At 42.8% G+C, this 15423-nt stretch overlaps 1 pseudogene across 1 annotated transcript in view; it reads right to left on the bottom strand.

Moving 5' to 3' along the window:
• LOC122554843 (interferon-induced GTP-binding protein Mx3-like) overlaps positions 1 to 15423 on the bottom strand; it is a 48785-nt pseudogene that overhangs the window by 19186 nt on the left and 14176 nt on the right. The window contains exons 4-8 of the transcript XR_015758785.1: positions 14681 to 14750; positions 14441 to 14471; positions 12724 to 12846; positions 2366 to 2510; positions 575 to 733 (exon numbers count right to left, since the gene is read on the bottom strand). The product of XR_015758785.1 is annotated as an interferon-induced GTP-binding protein Mx3-like (transcript). The remainder of the gene's footprint in view (positions 1 to 574; positions 734 to 2365; positions 2511 to 12723; positions 12847 to 14440; positions 14472 to 14680; positions 14751 to 15423) is intronic.

The raw sequence follows: 15423 nt of genomic DNA, 5'->3' as shown, positions 1-15423 counted from the left end.
CTGCAGCAGAGGTGCAGCTGGGATGGCAAAGCAAGTCTCCAAGGAACACAAGAAGCAAAGTGAAGTTGACATAGTGCGACTCTCTCATAACAGACGTATGACTGGTGGTGGTTTAACCTGAGGGCCACTGTGTCTCAGATGAGGATAAAGGTTGAGAAAGAGAATCCTTCATGGTGATCTCAGCTGGTGTGGAAATTGAACCCACACTGTTGGCATCACCATGCACCACAAACTACCTGCCCAGCCGGCTGAGTTAACTGACCTCTAAGAACATAAAATATGTTACTGGACCATTTAAACAGGATTTGATGACCTCTACTGTCCTGCTCAATATGTATCTCTTAATATTGTAATAACACATGTCCCTATGATATTGTTACTGTTTGTGGGATCTTGCTGTGTGCAGTTGAATGCCTTGTGTCCTACATTATAATAGCAACAACATTTCAACAAGGTATCTATGATTGTGAAATGCTTTAGGGTGTCCCAGAGTTGTAAACTGCACAATATAAATGCAAATCCTTCTCTACAACATGCAGAATCGTTCTTCTGCTGTACGGATCATACACATTACCTGCTATCACTTTCAGTATGGTGAGACAGGGAGGCTCCCACATCATGATCTGCTTCTTAGCCAATGACTCAAAGGTTTTGTAATTGGTGAATCCGGGCAATTCTCTCCCACGGGATTCCTCAATGCACTCTGTCACTTGATTGCTTATTATTTGTTTGACTGTAAACAAAAATAAAACAATGATGTTATTGGGCCTCAGGCAATTATTCTCCACGGCCGTTGAACTCTCTTTTATTTAAGACGAAGATTGATCTATCTGCCATTTCATCTAATCTGACCTTTGCGCCAGAGAAAACGAGTGTCCCATGTGTTATGAAGGTGTCAGGAGTACTGTACATTTACGAGAGTTAAAAGCTAGCAGAACTACCTGACAGTGCCAAGTGTTCTGAATTAAGATATAATGTAAACATTTGGTCCAGCAGTTAGTGTAGCTGGTTGCCTGGAGACAAAAAACAAAATTAAAATTAGGCCAATCAGTATAAATTATACCCCCAAAAAAACTAAACACCAATCAAGTTTGAATTGAGTACATTGACAATACTAAAAGCCAATGACACAATCCAATACTTTGGGGATATAAGGTTGGGAAAAATTGAACAGTTGAGGGAGAACTACCAAGCCTCCAACATCTGCAGACTGCCCAAAAAAAAGCTCTCTTAAAAGGTACTTTTATCAATTAGTAGCCTGTGAAACAGAAATCCCGAAGAAGAAAAAAAGGCAGAGGAAGACAGAAAGACAAGATTTGACAGCTGGCTGGTCTTGAAATTTGGTAAATCTTAATCAGGGGTTTTATCGGACTAGTATTATAGAAGGGAAAGTAAAAGATAGATTAGAGGAATAAGTTGGAAATAGTTGTTAGTTAATTATTCTCTGTTAAACTTTAAGAAATAAAGTTGTTAATTTTTACTTTAAATAGTTCTTGGCCTCTCGAGTTTTCATAGATTACCTCACAGGGTAAATCATTTCTATGTTGCTGGCATTAAAGTAGCAGGGGTGTTTTACCCCATATTTCCGCAGCTGAAATAAAAACTGCGGATATTGTGAAAAAAAACAGCAGCTGTTGGAAAAGCTCAACATGTCTGGCAGCATCAGTGAAGAGAAATCAAAGTTAGCTTTTTTGGTTTGGTGAGTCTCCCTTAGAAATGATGCTAGCTAGGAAAATATTGGTTTATATGCAGAAGATAGGATGGGGGTAGGCCGCAAGTAATAAATGGTGGGGGGGGTGATAGAGCCCAGAGACAGCAAAGACCAGTTGGACAGACAAAGGAATGCATAATGAACTGACTAGGATGGTGAATAGCTGTTCATGGAAATGTTAGTGGCTGACAATGGATAGTGGATAATGGTAGACTATGAGGTAACAAGGCCTGGTGTGTGGAATTTGGATGGTAGAACATAGGAGAGTTCAGGCCCTAAAATTATTGAACTCAACATTAAGTCTGGAGGGCTGCAGGGTCCCCAAGCAGAAAATGAGATGCTGTTCTTCCAGCTTGTAGTGAGCTTTGCTGGAGCATTGTAGCAAGCCTGAGACAGAGATGTTGGCCAGGGAACTTAGTGATGTGTTAAAGTGGAAGAGAACTGGAAACTCAGCAGTCATACTTTGTATTGATGGGAATTCACAGTACACAGACTGACTGCTGTTTTTCTGACAAGCCAACATTGACAGTATCCTGGGTTGTGCACATTTTGGTAGTTCCTGAACCCCATCTTTCATGAAAAGGATTTATACACATCATCAAAGCACAATCACAATGCTCATGGAGTTTTCTCCATGACAGATTAATCACTTACACTTTTTCCGATGTTCATCAAGAAGGGCATGCCATTCCCCAAAACTCTTTCGCATCAGCATGTATATATTCACATTGGTGTCAGATTCCTTTGCATATTCTCCAATTGCTATGCTAGAAAGGTCGTCATTGTAGGCTTTTATTTTCTGCAGTTCATTGAAAAGTTAGTGTTGCAGTTAGTCATAGATTCATACAACATAGAAACAGACCCTCCAGTCCAACTAGTCCACACCAACCATATTCCCAAACCAAACTAGTCCCTCCTGACTGCGGTTGGCCCAAATCCCTCCAAATCTTTCCTATTCTCGTACTTATCCACATGTCTTTTAGATGTTGTAACTATACCTGCATCCACATACAAACCACTGTCTGTGTAAAACATTTGCCCCTCATGTCCTTTTTAAATCTTTCTCCTCTTACCTTAAAAAAATGCTCCGTAGTTTTCAACTCCCCCGCCCCAGGGAAAAGACTTTGCCATTCATCTTCTCTGGGCCCCTCATGATTTTATAAACTGCTATAAGGTCACCTTACAACCTCTTATGTTCCAGTGAAAAAAGTCCCAGCCTACCCAGCCTATTTTTATAACTCAAACCCTCCATTCCTTACAACATCCTGCTAAATCTCTTCTGAACCCTTTCTAACTTAATAATATCCATCCTATAACAGGGCGACCAGAACTGGACACAGAATTTCAGAAGAGGCCTAATCAATGTTCTGTACTACCTCAACATGACGTCCCAACTCTTATATTCAAGGTATGAGCAATGAAAGAAAGTGTGCTAAACGCCTTCTTAACCAGCTTGTCTACATGTGACACAAATTTCAAAGAATTATGTACTCTAGGTCTCTCTGTTCTACAACATGAGCCAGGGCCCTACCATTAACTGTATAAGTCCTACCCTTGTTTATTTTACCAAAATGCAATACCTCGCATTTATCAAAATTAAACTCCATCTGCCACTCATCGGTCCATTGACCAAGTGATCAAGATCTCTTTGGAACCTTAAATAACCTTCTTCATTTTCCACTTTACCACAAATTTTGATGTCATCGCAAGCTTACTAACCACATCTCCTAAATTCTTATCCAAATCATTTGTATACATGACAAACAAAAGTGGATCCAGTACCCATCCTTGTGTAACAATGCTGGTCACAGGCCTCCAGTTCAAAAACAAACCCACCACCACTGCCCTCTGTCTCCTACCTTTGAGCCAAATTTTTATCCAATGGCAAGCTCCCCCGAATCCTATGTGATCTAACATCACTAATTAGTCCAAGGCACTTAAAACCCAGAACATCGGGATGCCAATCCTGTCCTTCCCTCAGCCAAGTTTCTGTAATAACTATGATGTCCCACTCCCATATTCCGATGCATGCCCTTATTTCAAAGACCCCTTGCATTGAAGAAAATGCAGTTTAATTCTTTTGAGTTACCTTGTTCTCTGACTTGCTCTTGTCTGTCTTTTCTAATTAACCTGTTAAAGAGTCATAGAATCATAGAGACATACAGAGTGGAAAAAGACCCTTCCATCTAAATGGTCCATGCCAACCAGATGTCCAAAATTAAGCTAGTCCCATTTGCCAGCATTTGGCCCATATCTCTCTAAACCCGTCCTATTCATGTACACATTCAGATGCCTTTTAAATGTTGTAATTGTACCAGCCTCCACCACTTCCTCTGGCGGCTCATTCTATACATGCACCACCCTCTGCATGAAAAAGTTGCCCGTTCGAACCCTTTTTTTATCTTTCTCCTCTCACTTTAAACCCATACCCTCTAGTTTTGGACTCCCCAACCCTGAGAAAAAGACTTTTCCTATTTACCTTATCCATGCCCCTCATGATTTTATAATCCTCTATTAGGTCAACCCTCAGCCTCCAAGGCTCCAGAGAAAATACTCCCAGCCTATCAGCCTCTCCCTACTGCTCAAACCCTCCAACTATGGCAGCACCTTTCTAAATTTTTTCTGAACCTTTTCTTGTTTCACAACATCCTTCCTGTAGGAGGGAGACCAGAAGTGCATGCAATATTCCAAAAATGACCTAACCAATGTCCTATACAGCTGCAAATGAGCTCCCAACTCCAATACTTAATGCACTGATCAATAAAACCAAGCATACCAAATGCCTTCTTCACTATCCTGTCTATCTGCGGCTCCACTTTCAAGGAACTATGAACCTGCCCTCCAAGGTCTCTTTGTTCAGCAACACTCCTCAGGACTTTTCCATTAAGTGTATAATTCCTGCCCTGATTTGCCTTTCCAAAATGCAGCACCTCATATTTATCTAATTTAAACTCCATCTGCCAATCCTTGGCCCATTGGCCCATCTGATCAAGATCCCATTGTATTCTGAGATAATCTTCTTCACTGTCCATGACACCTCCAATTTGGTGTCATCTGCAAACATACAAACCATACTTCCCATGTTCACATCATCATTTACATAAATGATGCACTGATCAATAGGATATTGGAGCGGGAGGGGGAGGATCCAGTTGTTGTGGTCCACGTTGGTACCAACAACATAGGCAAGACTAGGGTGGAGGACCTGTTTGGGCATTATGAAGCACTAGGCAGGAAATTGAAGCACAGGTCCTCAAGGGTCATAATCTCCGGATTACTGCCCGAGCCACGTGCCAATTGGCATAGGGACAAGAAAATTAGGCAAGTAAACACGTGGCTAAGGGATTGGTGTGGGAAAGAGGGATTCCACTTAATGGGGCATTGGCATCAGTTTTGGAACAGGGGGGATCTGTACCGTTGGGACGATCTCCACCTGAACCGATCAGGTACCAATGTTCTAGCGAAGAGGATAAATAGGGTGGTCAGTAGGACTTTAAACTTCTGAGTTGGGGGGAAGGGAAAGTGAAAGCGACAGGAAGTATGGAGGTAAATGGCAAGATAAGCAGCAGGATAGCATGTTTCCAGGCGGATTTAAAATTGAGGCAGACTGAGAATGCAGTAAAAAGCAAGGATAACTTAGGACGTATGACTTCCAACATCTCTAATGATAAGGAAGTTAGCATTAAGGCACTTTACCTGAATGCTCGTAGCATACATAACAAAGCCGATGAACTAATGGCACAGATAATAGTGAATGATTATGATGTAGTAGGCATCACAGAGACTTGGTTACAGGGGGGTCAGGACTGGCAGTTAAACCTCCATGGTTTTTCAACTTATCGAAAAGACAGAGAGGTGGGCAGAGGGGGTGGGGTTGCCTTGTTAGTTAAGAACAAAATTAAATCTATGGTATTGAATGACATAGCGTCGGATGATGTGGAGTCTGTGTGGGTGGAATTGAGGAACCACAAAGGCAAAAATAACATAATTGGAGTTGTGTATAGACCTCCTAACAGTGGTCAGGACCAGGGACGCAACATGTACCGGGAAATAGAGAAGGCATGTCAGAAAGGCAAGGTTACATTGATCATGGGAGACTTCAATATGCAGGTGGACTGGGTAAATAATGTTGTTAGTGGATCTAAAGAAAGGGAATTCATGGAATGCTTACAGGATGGCTTTTTGGAACAGCTTGTCATGGAGCCCACAAGAGAGCAGGCTATTCTGGACCTAGTGCTTTGCAATGAACCAGATTCTATAAAAGATCTTAAAGTAAGGGAACCCTTAGGAAGTAGTGACCATAATATGATAGAGTTCAGTCTGGAGTTTGAAAGGGAGAAGGCAAAATCGGATGTAATGGTGTTACAGTTGAATAAAGGTAATTATGAGGGCATGAGAGAGGAACTGACTAAAATAGACTGGAAGCAGAGGCTAACCGGGAAGACAGTAGAGCAAAAATGGCAGGAGTTTGTAGGTATAATTGAGGACACTGTACAGAGGTTCATTCCCAAGAAAAGAAAGATTAACCGGGGAGGGATTAGACAACCTTGGCTGACAAAGGAAGTCAGGAAATGTATTAAAGAAAAAGAGAGATCCTATAAAGTGGCTAAGAACAGTGGGAAATCAGAAGATTGGGAAGGATACAAAAGCAAACAGAGGATAACAAAGAGTGTAATAAGAAAGGAGAGGATCAAATATGAAGGTAGGCTAGCCAGTAATATTAGAAATAATAGTAAAAGTTTCTTTCAGTACATAAGAAACAAACGACAGGCAAAAGTAGACATTGGGCCACTTCAAACTGATGCAGGAAGCCTAGTGATGGGAGATAAGGAAATAGCAGGAGAACTTAACAAGTACTTTGCGTCAGTCTTCACAGTGGAAGACATGAGTAGTATCCCAAAAATTAAAGGGTGTCACGGGGCTGAGTTGAGTATGGTTGCCATTACGAAAGAGATAGTGCTAGAAAAGTTAAAAAGTCTTAAAATTGATAAATCTCCTGGTCCCGATGGGATACACCCTAGAGTTCTGAGAGAGGTGGCTGAGGAAATAGCAGAGGCATTGGTTGAGATCTTTCAAGAGTCACTGGAGTCAGGAAAGGTCCCGGATGATTGGAAGATGGCTGTTGTAACCCCCTTGTTCAAGAAAGGATCAAGGCAAAAGATGGAAAATTATAGGCCAATCAGCTTAACCTCGGTTGTTGGTAAAATTCTAGAATCCATCATTAAGGATGAGGTTTCTAAATTCTTGGAAGAGCAGGGTCGGATTAGAACAAGTCAACATGGATTTAGTAAAGGGAGGTCATGCCTGCCAAACCTGTTGGAATTTTTTGAAGAGGTAACAAGTAGGTTAGACCAGGGAAACCCAGTGGATGTGGTCTATCTAGACTTTCAAAAGGCCTTTGATAAGGTGCCACACGGGAGGCTGCTGAGCAAGGTGAGGGCCCATGGTGTTCGAGGTGAGCTGCTGGGATGGATTGAGGATTGGCTGTCTAACAGAAGGCAGAGAGTTGGGATAAAAGGTTCTTTTTCAGAATGGCAGCCGGTGACGAGCGGTGTCCCGCAGGGTTCGGTGCTTGGGCCACAGCTGTTCGCATTATATATTAATGATTTGGATGAGGGAACCGGGGGCATTCTAGCAAAGTTTGCCGATGATACGAAGTTAGGTGGACAGGCAGGTAGTACTGAGGAAGTGGGGAGGCTACAGAAGGATCTCGACAGGTTGGGAGAGTGGTCCAGGAAATGGCTGATGGAATTTAACGTGAGCAAGTGCGAGGTCTTGCACTTTGGCAAAAAGAATAAAAGCATAGACTACTTTCTAAATGGTGAGAAAATTAATAAAGCCAAAGCACAAAGGGATCCGGGAGTGCTAGTCGAGGATTCTCTAAAGGTAAACATGCAGGTTGAGTCCGTGATTAAGAAAGCGAATGCAATGTTGTCTCTTATCTCAAGAGGGTTGGAATATAAAAGCAGAGATGTACTACTAAGACTTTATAAAGCTCTGGTTAGGCCCCATTTGGAGTACTGTGTCCAGTTTTGGTCCCCACACCTCAGGAAGGACATACTGGCACTGGAACGTGTCCAGCGGAGATTCACACGGATGATCCCTGGAATGACAGGTCTAACATATGAGGAACGGCTGAGGATACTGGGATTGTATTCGTTGGAGTTTAGAAGATTAAGGGGAGACTTAATAGAGGCGTACAAAATAATACATGGCTTGGAAAAGCTGGATGCTAGGAAATTGTTTCAGTTAAACGAGGAGACTAGGACCCGTGGACACAGCCTTAGAATTAGAGGGGGTCATTTCAGAACAGAAATGCGGAGACATTTCTTCAGCCAGAGAGTGGTGGGCCTGTGGAATTCATTGCCACGGAGTGCAGTGGAAGCCGGGACGCTAAATGTCTTCAAGGCCGAGATTGATAGATTCTTGTTGTCTAGAGGAATTAAGGGCTACGGGGAGAACGCTGGTAAGTGGAGCTGAAATGCGCATCAGCCATGATTGAATGGCGGAGTGGACTCGATGGGCCGAATGGCCTTACTTCCACTCCTATGTCTTATGGTCTTATGGTCTAAATGACAAATGATCCTGCACTGATCCTTGTGACACACCACTGGTCACAGGCCTCCAGTCTGAAAAGCAACCGTCCACCACCATCCTCTGCCTTTTACCTTTGAGCCAGTTTTGTAACCAAATAGCTAATTCTCCCTGTATTCCATGAGATCTAAACTTGATAACCAGTCTACCATGAAGAACCTTGTCAAACACCTTACTGAAGTCCATATAGATCACATACACTGTTCTTCGCTCATCAAACCTCCATTACTTTATCAAAAAACTAAATCAAATTAGTGAGACGTGATTTCACAACCACAAAGCCAAGCTGACTATCCGTAACAGTCCTTGCCTTTCCAAATATATGTAAATCCTGTCCCTCAGGATTGCCCCCAACAACTTGCCCACCACTGATGTCAGGCTCATCAGTCTATCGTTCCCTGGCTTTTCCTTATCACTTTCCATAAATAGCGGCACAATGTTAGTCAACTTCCAGTCTTCCGGCACCTCAGCTGTGACAATCGATGATACAAATATCTCAACAAGGGGCCTAGCAATCACTTCTCTAGCTTCCCACAGATTTTGAGGTTACACCTGATCAGGTCCCAGTGATTTATCCACGCTAATGCATTTTAAGCCGTTCAGCACCAGCTACTCCTCAGTAATATGGACATTTTTGAAAATGTCACTATTTATTTCCCCACATTCTCTATTTTTCATATCCTTCTCCATATTAAACACTGATGCAAAGTACTTGTTTAGTATCTCCCCCCATCTCCTGCAGTTCCACACATAGGTGACCTTGGTGATCTTTCAGGGGCCCTATTCTCTCCCTAGTTACCTCTTTGTCCTTAATGTATTTGTAGAATTCCTTTGGATTCTCCCTATACCTATTTGCCAAAGCTATCTCATGTCCCCTTTTTACCTTATGATTTCCCTCCTACTGCCTTTATAGTCTTCTAGGGATTCATTTGATCCCTGCTTTCTATACCTGACATATGCTTTCTTCAGTTTCTTGACCAAAGCCTCTAGTCACCCTCTTTTTTGATTCAGAATGGTCCTCATCTGCCTTTCTATTTTCAGTGCTACTTAAGAACACCTGCCCCCCTCAATCACCTACTAATTTAAAGGATACCAAAATAGAACTTGCAGATCTCCCAACAAGGACAGTGACCCCTTTGCAGTTCAGATCAAATCCATACCTTTAGAACAGGTCTTTGCTGCCCCAAAAGAGATCCCAAAGATCCAAAAATCTGAATTGTTACGCAATGCTTCACCTCATCAGCCATTGATTTATCTGTCCTATCTTTGAATTTCTAAAATGTGGCACCAGGAATAAATCAGAGATTGCTACCTTTGAGGTTCTGCTTATAAATCTTATACCTAACCTCATATAGTCACTCTGGAAAGCCTTAACTCTTTCCCTAACTATGTTGCTCTTACCAACGTGTACAACAACCTCCTGCTTCTTAATCTCCCTTTTGGCATTATGTTTCAACCATTTTGAGATGTCCTTAACCCTGGAACCGAGAAGGCTACATAGATTCATGGCTCTGCTGCAGAATCTCCAGCCTCTTTCCCTGATAGAAGAGTCCCCTATAACAATTATTCTTTTTTAATTTTGACAAACCCCATTTAACATAAGATTCGTTCTTTGTGACCAAGGTCTGACTGCCACTTCTATTCTCCTCCTTCAACAGTTCCCAGAACGGTAAATCTGTTGAAGAAAGGAAGAACCACAGGAGAAGTGGGCGGCACGGTGGCACAGTGGTTAGCACTGCTGCCTCGCAGCGCCAGAGACCCGGGTTCATATCCCGCCTCAGGCGACTGACTGTGTGGAGTTTGCACGTTCTCCCCGTGTCTGCGTGGGTTTCCTCCGGGTGCTCCGGTTTCCTCCCACACTCCAAAGATGTGCAAGTCAGGTGAATTGGCCATGCTAAATTGCCCGTAGTGTTAGGTAAAAGGGGTAAATGTAGGGGTATGGGTGGGTTACGCTTCGGCGGGTCGGTGTGGACTTGTTGGGCCGAAGGGCCTGTTTCCACACTGTAAGTAATCTAATCTAAAAAAAAACTTCTGAATTACCTTCTTAGCATTCCTGACAGTTATCCATTTATCTGACCGACCCTGCTGCGTAACCACCTCTCAACTAACCATCACTGAGTTTCTCCTGTACGCCCTCAGTGACATTAAACTTAAAAAGAATCTCTTAAAAAAACCTTAGACATTAGAATAAAAAAACAATATAAATGGCAAGAATTGCGGATGCTAGAACTCAGAAACAAAAACTGAAATGGCTGGAAAAGCTCAGTATCTGTGGAGAGAAATCGGAGTTAAGGTTTCAGGTCAGGTGATCATTCCTCAGGACCTTCCTTTTAATTGTGGGCAGGGACTGGACCAGGGGAGAAAAGACTGAGTCAAGATATGATTTGGAGATGCCAGTGTTGGATTGGGGTGTATAAAGTTAAAAATCTCACAACACCAGGTTATAGTCCAACAGGTTTAATTGAAAGCACACTAGCATTTGGAGCACTGCCCCTTTGACCACCTGGTGAAGGAGCAGTGCTCCGAAAGCTAGTGCTTCAAAATAAACCTGTTGTACTATAACCTAGTGTTATATGATTTTTAACTTTGAGTCAAGATAGGAAGAGATGCGTTCTGTGGGGCAGGAGCAGGTAGAAACAATGGGTCCGGCTTGTGGAATTTGGGAAGGAGGGAGAAGTGAGCTGTCTGGGGTTGGGGAGGCTATCAGCTTGGAGGCAGTGGGTAGTGGGGGGAGCTAGGTGAGATCACCAGATGAAATGAGGTTTATGACCGTACTTGACACAATGGCCTGATGTTCCATGGTGGAGTCATGGTTCAGGGGGAGAGAAGAGGAGGTATCTGAGGAAGGGTCACTCGACCCAAAATGTTAACTCTGATTTCTCTCCACAGAAGCCGCCAGACTTGCTGAACTTTTCCACAATTTCAGTTTTTGTTCAACAAAACTACCCTTCCTTACCCATAGATTTTAATCTTAAGCATTCAAAAGAGAAAAAGCAATAATTAAACACTTAAAATGTTAAAAACGAAATCAAGCACTTTGCTAAGACTCACAACAACCAACAAAAGGCCTCCACTTCAAATCCTCTAATCAGTCAGCTTTCAAATCTAAGTCTCAGAAAAGAAATTATCCCTGTCATTACTTAAACATCTACAGCAAACTAGTTGAAAAGGAAAATCTTCAGAGTTCCCTCTTCACAAACAGGGGAAAAAAAGATCTTTCTCCAGAGCGTTCGACGCTCGATAGACACATGGATAGGCCTCTCCCACAAATTCCATGTGAGAAGCTATCTCGCTTTATTTGCGTATTCTTTCCTTCGCTTTTTTTGGACCATAAAAGTTGCAAACAAAAGAAAAATCTCCTTCTAAAGCCAGTCTTTAACTGTGACCTGAGCACCAAACCTATTAAAGCATCTTTCACTTTCTCTTCAGCATTTTCATGGTTCATTAGAAACAAATCCCTGATATCTCTTTATTTGGTGTAATGGAGATTCCTGACTGTGGGGAAAATAACACTTTCTAAGTGCAGGTACCCAGGTATCAACAGGTTCAACAAGTTGAAATTCCTGCTTTTGAAAATTGAATTGGACTTAGATCAGGAAAAAAATAAGCCGGTGATAGGAAGTGCCATTATGCTGTTGCTAGATTGTTGTAAATACCCATTGCCCTTCTATTAGATTAGATTCCCTACAGTATGGCCCTTTGGCCCAACAAGTCCACACCAACCCGAGTAGCCAACCCAGACCCATTGCTTATATTTACTCCTGACTAATGTACCTAACACGATGGGCAATTTAGCATGACCAATTCACCTGGCCTGCACATCTTTGGAATGTGGGAGGAAACCCAAGCAGACACAGGGAAAATGTGCAAACTCCACACAGACAGTCACTCGAGGTGGGAATCGAACCCGGGTCCCTGTCACTGTGAGGCAGCAGTGCTAACCACTGAGCCTCCCTGCTGCTAAATTACTTTAGATTCTGAACTTATTATATCAGGTTCCGAAGAAGAGACACACCAGACACAAAATGTTAACTCTGTTTCTCTCTCCGCAGATGCTGCCAGACTTGCTAAGTGTCACTAGCATTTTCTGTGTTTCTATCACATTAACACGATATCCTGTTAGACTTTACCAATTTTGGTCAATCACAACTTTGCTAATAAAGTTATCAACATCTCCCTTCCAAAACCAAACAAAATGTCAGCTATAATCCTCAATAATACAGTATAAATTATTCCTATTGAAAATCCTGTGCATACAGTAGCTCAATGTCAAACTCCATCTTGCAAACAGTTATTAATATTTGCTCACTCATACCACAGTCAAACTGATATGTGTCAATCCAAGGTTTCCCTCAACCTGTTGTGAACAAGCCCAAGCTCTTCTTCCCTCAATAAAAAGAAAACTCCTGTGCTCTTACATCAATGATGAAAAGAGAATTAGTTTCATTGTCCTCGGGTACACCTGATCCCACCATCTCGACTTCCTTCCATGCCCCAGCACCTTTGCATTGAACCTCGTGCGCAATGGTTGGCAGAGTTTTCTTTAATGAGAAAAATACTTGAAACCATGTTAACCCAGACAAACAAAGAGACAAAGCTACATTTACCGATCCCTCAACCCTACACCTACAGTCTTCACCCGCCCGACTCCGCTGAGCCCCACTCCCGCCCAATTTTTAAACGGCTCCTCTTACCTCGGACTTTTTAAAAAAAGCATATTTTTCAGCATTTTGAACAACCAACGTTTGTGTTCCACTTTAATTTCGGAAAGATATGTTGCCAATGTCCTGAACCTCATCAATCTTTAGGATCACTGACATAATGAGTAATTAATTTGGAATAACTGGATCCATTGTTGTGCTTTGCCTTCACCATTATTTCTAAAGTGCAGTTTGTTTCCTTCTTCCCAGCTTCTCCAACAAACATTAACATTCTTCACAATGTTTGTCATGGGATAGGGGCATTGCTTTATTGTCCATCCCTTATAGCGCTGGAGAAGGTGTTGGTGAGTTGTCATCTTCAAATACTGCAGACCTTGAGGTGCAGATACATCCACTGTGCTGTTGGGAAGGGACTCTCAGGAGTTTGACCCAGCAATGAGGGAATGGCAATATATTTCCAAGTCAAGATGGTGTATGACTTGGAGGGGCATTTTCAAGTGGTAGTTTTCTCATGTATTTCTTGTCCTCCATGAGGTGATAGAGGTAATGGGTTTGTTTTTGGAGGAGCCGAGATGAGTTTCTGCAGTGCTCGTACCTTTTGGCTTATACGCAACTCAACTTTTCATCAAGTTAATTTTGTATGTGAACTATTTAGAGCAACGATCTGAGATCAACAGAAATGACCTTCCTTATCATTCACATTCATGCCGCAAAGTCAGAAAACCTGGGTAACTTTCTTACTCTTCCTTGATTATGTTGATGAAATCTTTAGTATCCAACTGAGCCTGGCCTTGGTTTGTTACCTTATGTGACACAGTACACCACAGGCGCCCCTGAAGTACTGCACTGACTTGTCAATCAATATGCCCAAGACCTGAATTGGATCTTGAAACCACACCCCTATAGCTGGGAGGTGAGATAGCTATCAACATGGCCAGACTGAAGATTAGGGAAAGTTAAAAAAAGGAGAAATGTCCTCGCCTAAAATGATTGGGGCCTAGCACTGAATAGCCTGAGACCAGTTCTTCCACAAAGGAGAGGCTGAGACATGGCCTGATGGATGTCTGTAAAATTAAAAAAGACAGTGGGCACTAATGATGCTTCAACTTATAGGGTGTGACTGGGAAATGCAAAGCTATGGCCATTGATTGTCACAAAGAAATCCAGCATAGAATTTAGATAAAACTTTACACAAAGAGTGGTGAGAATATGGACCTTACCATAACTGGGTGCACTTGAGGTAAACAGCACAGATACATTTAAGGGAAAATCTGGAAATGTGGATGAGTACATGGGGCATTTACATGAGGCAAAATGAAACAAGGAATGAGGAAGTTCACGTGGGGCATAAACACCAGCACAAACCAGTTGGATTGAATGATCGATTTCTGTGTAAAATAATGTAGAGTACTTTACTTCACCTGGTGTCTATGGCATCATTAATAAATATAGACAAGTAGAGAACGTTACTAACCCGGATCTGATTGACAAGTTCTGTGGTCAGTCTGAAAATGTGTTGCTGGAAAAGCGCAGCAGGTCAGGCAGCATCCAGGGAACAGGAGAATCGACATTTCGGGCATAAGCCCTTCTTCAGGAAGTTCCTGAAGAAGGGCTTATGCCCGAAACGTCGATTCTCCTTTTCCCTGGATGCTGCCTGACCTGCTGCGCTTTTCCAGCAACACATTTTCAGCTCTGATCTCCAGCATCTGCAGACCTCACTTTCTCCTCTGTGGTCAGTCTGGCAGCCACACACTGAATCGTTGCCACCTTTTCTTCCAAAAAGGGTACGTCATGACAAGAAAGGAAAACAACAATAAACAAATACATCACACTTTGATGATTTGAAGGCAACAGGACAAGCATCTCCCCATCGCAGTATGGTGGCTCAGTGGTTAGCAATGCTGCCTCACAGAGACAGGAACCTGGATCCGATTCCAGCCTCAGACAACTGTCAGGGTGAAGTTTGCACATTCTCTCTGTGTCGGCGTGGGTTTCCTCCAGGAGCTCTGGCTTCCTACCACAGTCACAAAGATGTGTGGGTTAGGTGGATTGGCAATGGCAGATGCAAGGATAGGATGGGGGGGAAGCTTTATAGAGGGTGAGTGTGGGCTTACTGGGTTGGTGCCCTGCTTCCACACAGTATGGATTCTATGATTCTCCAGGACATTGCTCATAAACCAGGACACAGATATCCCCTGTTTGCCATTTTCAGGACAAATTGCAGGGCACCTCTGAACTCACAGCACCTGTCCAGGTGGACATGGCCATACAAAGGATGGTGTAGGTGTAATGGAGACTGGACTTTCAGCAGATACCTGCTGAGTGCTGATGTTTTCCACGAACAGGCCGTGGTCAGATGGGCTGGAAGTTGAGCACGAGAGACACCATGGGGCATGGTCAATAAGTAACAAGGGAGACACTCGCTCGGTGTCAAGGGCTAAAACCTGCCAGAAAGCT

Source organism: Chiloscyllium plagiosum, unplaced genomic scaffold (assembly GCF_037043375.1).
Source record: "Chiloscyllium plagiosum isolate Xiang-an unplaced genomic scaffold, Cpla_swu_hap1 HiC_scaffold_12, whole genome shotgun sequence".
Classification (NCBI taxonomy): Eukaryota; Metazoa; Chordata; class Chondrichthyes; order Orectolobiformes; family Hemiscylliidae; genus Chiloscyllium; species Chiloscyllium plagiosum.
Note: the sequence above shows the minus strand (reverse complement) of the source record. Positions and strands in the feature narration are given on the sequence as shown.